This window comes from Lutra lutra, chromosome 6 (genome assembly GCF_902655055.1).
Source record: "Lutra lutra chromosome 6, mLutLut1.2, whole genome shotgun sequence".
Taxonomy (NCBI): Eukaryota; Metazoa; Chordata; class Mammalia; order Carnivora; family Mustelidae; genus Lutra; species Lutra lutra.
In genome coordinates, this window is record NC_062283.1 from 51,428,806 (window position 1) to 51,434,834 (window position 6,029).

The following is a 6,029-nucleotide window of genomic DNA, read 5'->3' on the forward strand; positions in this document are numbered from 1 at the left end:
GCTGATCAGTTTTTTGCTATTACAATTAAAGTACTAAGTGAAAATCCATGTACAAGTTATTGTGTGAATATAATTTTTATTTCTCTGGAGTAAATGGCCTTAGAGTGCATTGGCAGGGTTATATGTCTGTTTCATGTTTAGTTTTTAAAGAAACTGCAAAAATGTTTCCAAAGTGACTGCACTATTATGATTCCTACCAGGAGTGTATGAATGATCCTGTTTCATGACGTCCTCACCAGTGTTAAGTGTTGTCACTATTTTTAAGTATAGATATTCTGATAGGTGCTTAGGGATATCTCATGTTTTTTGTTTTGGTTCAATTTGGGTGATTTTTTTGCTTGTTTTCTTTTTGTGAGGAATTAAGCGTTTGAAGCTGGAGTGGCCCTCAATTGGGTAAGTTACTTTGCTTATTGGATTGTCAATTTTTTCAATCTGTAAGCATTAGAAAAAGAAATCAAAATATAGAACACTTCACAAAATGGTGTACCTTCCTTTGGCAGAAGCCATACTAATCTCCTCTATACCATTCCAATTTTACTATATATGCTGCCAAAGCAAGAACTCTCATTGTGGTTTAAATTTGCATTTCCCTAATGGCTAATGATGTGGAATAACTTCTCATTTGTTTATACAACATCTGTATGTCCTCTTAAGTGAAATGTTGTTCATCTCTTTTGCTTATTTTCTAATTGGATTGTCTCCATTGATTTAAGCCTTCTTTGATTTCTTCCCAAAAAATGTGTTTTTGTGGTAAGTTTCCATGTATAGGTCCTTTACTATGTTTTATTTTATTTATTTTATTTTACTTTATTTTATTTGCATTGATTTATTGTATTTTTAAGTTTGGTGTCCTCAGGCTCATTGTTACATAGTAATGTGATTGAGTTTTGTGTGTTCTTGTATTCTGCAATCTTGACAAACTCATGTATTAATTCTAGGAACTATTTTATGGGTGTCTTGGGTTTTCTACAAAGATAATCATGCCATCTGCAAATAAGGGAATTTTTATTTTATTTTTTGTTTGATCTGTATGCCATTTATTTATTTTTCTTTCTTTGTTGCAGTGGCTAGAACTTTCAGTACTATATTGAATGAGTTATGAGAATGGGTATTTTTGCACAGTATGAATTTTTAGGGTGAAGTGTTCACTATTGAGTATGATGTTAGCTGTATAGTTCCTGTATTTTTTTTTTAAACAGGTTGAGATGATTCCTTCTATTCTTACCTTGCTAAGAATTTCTACTATGAATTGGTGTTGGATTTTGTCAAATGCTTTTTCTGTGGCAGTTGATATGATCATATGACTTGTCTTCTAGCCTGTTGATATGGTGGCTTTCTCTGATTGAATTTCAAATGTTGAACCAGTCTTGCATACTTGAAATAAAACTCATTTGGTCATGCTAACTAGTTCTTTTTAATACATTGCTGGATTCAGTGTACTAATATTTTGTTAGCAATGTTTGTTTTTAAGCTCATGACATATATTGACCTGCAGTTTCTTTTTCTTTCTTTCTTTTTTTTTTTTAAATTGTCTTTGTACTGGTCAGTATCAGGGTAGTAAAGGCCTCATAAAATGAGTTTGGAAGTATTTCTTCCCCTTTCATTGTCTAGAAGAGGTTGTATAAAGTCATGAATTTCTCTGTAAGTAATCTGATAGAATTCTCCAATGAAACGAGCTGGGCCTAGAGTTTTTTTTTCTTAGGAGATTTTTAATTAAAAATTCAATTTCTTTAATGGTTATAGGGCTATTCATATTGGCTTCATATAGGTAAGCTTAGTTTATGTTTTTTGAGGAATTGGTCTCTTTCTTCTAAGTTGTCAAATTTATAAGTAAAAAAGTGTTCATTCCATTTCCTTATTATCCATGATATTTTCTATTTCATTCCGGGTATTGGTAACTTGTATCTTCTCTCTTCATTTTGGTCACACTAGCTAGAGGCTTATCAGTTTTACTGATTTTTCAAAGAACTATATTTTGTTTCACTGATGTTCTCTATTGTTTTTCTGTATACACTTTATTGACTTCTGCTTTCATCTTCACTTATTCTCTTTGAATTTATCTTGCTCTTCTATTTCCAGTTTCTTGAGGTAGGATTTTTAATTTGAGATATTTCTTCTTTTTTGTAAGAAATACAATAAACGTAAGCATTTATTGTTACAAACTTACTTCTCAGCACCATTTCAGTTATATCCCTCTTATTTTTATACATCATATTTTCATTTTCATTCAGTTTTACATATTACATAACCACTTTAAGACTTCTTTGGCTTATGAATTTTTAGAAGTGTGTTGTAAAATTTCCTAGTGTGTAAGATTTTTTTGCTATCTTTGTTATTAATTTTTAATTTCTTAAAGACATACATTTTATTATTTAAATTCTTCTAAGTTTGTTGAGATTGTGTGATGGCCCGGGATATGATATATCTGGGTAAATATTCCATGGGCACTTGAAAAATGAATGTATATTCTGATGTTTTAAGGTAGAGTGTTAAAAAATGGTCTATTAGATTCTGTTGTTTAATGATGTTATTTAGCTCTTTCTTAAACACTTGTTGATTTTCTGTCTAGCAGTCATATCAGACTGAGAGGGAGGTGTTTAGGTCTTCAACTACAGTTGCAGATTTGTTTGTTTTTCTTTCAACTCTTATTGGTATTTGCTCAATGCCTTTTGAGGCTCTGCTTTTTGGTACTAGTTTAGGATTATTATGTCTTCTTGGTGGATTGGTTTTTCACATTATGCAATGTCTTTGTCTCTAATTTTCTTTCTCTGAAGTCAACTTTATCTGATATAAATATACCCACTCCTCTTTTTTTAAAATTAACATTTATGTGGCATATCTCTTTTTATCCTTTTACTTTCAACCTATGTTATACAATTTGATGTGTTTCTTTTTAAACAATATATAGATGGATTGTGTTTCTTTTTCTCCATTCTTCTAATCTCTGCATTTTGATTGTTATATTTAGATCATTTACATTTATGGTAATTATTCACATGTTAGTGCATATAATATGATCATTATTATATGTAAGCCTGTCGGGTTTTTTTTGCTGTTTATTCCATTTCTCATTTTGTATTTCTTATTTCTGTTTTCTTTTCTTTCCTGCGGATAACTGATATTTTTAAATTTTTCATCTTGATTTATTTATAGGGTTTTTGAGTATGCCTGTTTATATTGCTTTTTTAGTGTTTGCTCTAGGTATTTTAGTGTTTTCTCTAGTATTTGCTTTAGGTAATATGCATATGTGTCTTGTCATAGTTACTTTTATCAATATTTTACCACTTCAAGTTAAGTATTCAAACTTAACTTCCAATTAGATTCTTCTATTTTCCCTACCTGCAAACATCATTTTCTTGACTATTTGGTAGTATTTTAATTTTTGTTTCAATCATCAAATGGGATTCATAAAACTCAAAAAAAGTATAATCAATTGTATGTATGTATATCTCTGTTTTTCTTCTGTTCTGTCTTCCCCTGATGCTCAGAAATTCCCTCCTTTATCATTTTCCTTCTGTTTGATGGACTTCCTGTAGCCAGTTAAGGGTAGGTCTGTTAGCAAAGATTCTTTTCCTTTCCTTATACCTGAGAAAGTTTTTATTTCTCTTCATCCTGAAATATAGTTTCACCAGATGTAGCATTCATAGTTGATAGTTTCTTTCTTTTCAGTACTTGAAAATGATGTGCCACTTTATCCTGGCCTCCATGGTTTGAGACAAATAATCTACCACCATTTGAGTTGAACTTCCACTCTAGAGAATGTATCACTTCCCTCTGACTGCTTTCAAGACTTCTTCTTTGTCTTTAGATATTACAAGTTTAATTATGATGTGTTGTGACATGGATGTTTTTAGGGCTAATCCTACTTTGGGTTTACTCAGCCTCTTGAATTCATAGGCTTATATCTTTCACCAAATTTGGGATGTTTCAGCCATTATTTCTTTAAATGCTATTTTAGCCCCAATGTTTGTTTCCTTTTAGGATTATAATGATACAAATGATGAATCTTTTGTTATTTCCCCTCAGATCCCTAAGACTCCTTTTCTCCTTCTCTCTTTCTGTAATTTCTATCTTTCTTCTATTCTATGATCTCCCTGTTGTAGAGATTAGGCAAAGTCTATTGATTATCTTCAAACTCACTGATTCTGCCCTCTGTCATCTCTACTCTAATGTTGACCCATCCAGCAAGTTTTCATTTTCATTATTGGATCTTTCAGTTATGTTATTTACATTCAGTTCTTTTTATTACTTCTAGTGCTTTGCTGAGATTTTTTACTTTTTCTTTTGTTTCAAGAATGTTTGTAATGGGATACCTGGGTGGCTCAGTCCTTAAGCATCTGCCTTCAGCTCAGGTCATGATCCCAGGGTTCTGGGATTGAGCCCTGCATTGGGCTTCCTGTTTCCCACTCCCCCTGTTTGTGTTCCTTCTCTTGCTGTCTCTCTCTCTCTCCCTTTCTGTCAAATAAATAAATAAAATCTTTTTTTTTTAAAGAATGTTTGTAACACTTCTAGAAGAATTTTAGTATGACTGCATTAAAACCCTTGTTATACAATTCCAACTTCTGATTAATTTGTGTTGGCACTATTTGATTGTCTTTTCCGATTCAAGTCACAATATTCCTGGTTCTTGCTGTGAAGAGTTGTTTTCTATTGTATCCTGGACATTTTGGATATAATTTTAGGGATTCTAGGTCTTACTTAAATTACTTAAACATTTTATTATAGTATGCAGTCCTTCTATTCAGGTTTAGTCTGCAGTTCCATGCTATCTTTGCTGACTGTGATTCCAAAGGCAGTTTAATTTTCAGAGATTTTATCTTATTAGTTTGGTCTGCTTAGTTTATTTGGTGGGGCTGGGACGCCTTGCTGTCCTTGCCTGGTGGGACAAAAGGAGTTTCCTCTTAGTGGGTCATCTAGTGCATCTAGGTGGAGAAAGGACGTCTCTGGCCTCTGAGGACCAAAATCACACCTCAGGCCAGGCAGCTTGTTGTGGTAGAAAGCCTGGTCACTTGGTGTCTCTCGGTATGGGAGGATAATCTCTTTCTCATGGAAAAGGAGATCATTGACCCTAGGTGTTCATTCCTACCATGGCTCCAGATTGATTCCCCTTGACAGTGGTGGTGGGCTTACCTGGTTTTGTTGGCAGGATTCTTGTTTGATCCGAAGACAATGGGCCTCCCTGGATCACTTTGTGTTGCTAGTTTGGGCTCTTGGACATGCTGGCCTCTGTTATTTTCTTCTCTTGGGTGGAGGGTAGTAAGATGTTCAGTTAATGCCGTATCTTGTTTCTCTCCTGCTGAGGTTCTTAACCAGTTTGCCTTCTTTTCCATTTTTAGTTATCCTTTGACTGCCTTTTGCATCTTTTCCAGGGCTTATAGATGTACTTTGCAGGTCAAAACTGGACAAAATTAGTTTAAAAATTATGTCTTATTTTTCTTTTAAGAGATCGTTTTGGTAGTTGTGTAGAGGTAAGGGAATTGTCAGTGAAACTAAGAAACCAATAAATAACTATTGCAATAGTCAAGGGTTAAGATGTGGTGAGATGTCTGACTGAAGATGAAAAATGATAAAAAAATTCCAAGAGAAACTTTAACGGTTAAATGAAATTAACTTGTGCCCAGTAATCTAATGCTTCACTAATACATATTTAGAACTGTTTTGGAAAAGAAAAGCAAAATACTTCCCCCTTAACTTTAAAATAATAATAGCAATATAATAATGATGGTGATGATGTAATAAAATTACTAATAATTAAGATGTTACTTTGTGATCAACATTGTGCTAATGCCACTAATGAACACTGTTGTTTAGTCTAATAGTATCAGGTGGTTATTTTTAGTAACAGTACTTTAAAACCAAGTCTGCTGTGGTTTAGAGAAGTCAAGAAGCTTGCCTGAGTTCACCCAACTCGTAAGTAATGAGGCTGTGACTTGAAGTCAATTCCTGCATTCTGTGGTTATCTGCCTCTGTGTTAAATCAACACGTAATTTATTAAATCTAATTTGTTAATGACTTGAGGTTCAATTACT

General features: G+C 33.0%; 1 non-coding gene across 1 annotated transcript; it reads right to left on the reverse strand.

The window, feature by feature from the left end:
• Window positions 1–455: 455 nt before the first annotated feature.
• On the reverse strand, window positions 456–558 carry LOC125103402 (U6 spliceosomal RNA). Its single transcript, XR_007128400.1, has one exon. It is a non-coding gene; the product is annotated as a U6 spliceosomal RNA (small nuclear RNA).
• Window positions 559–6,029: the final 5,471 nt, after the last annotated feature.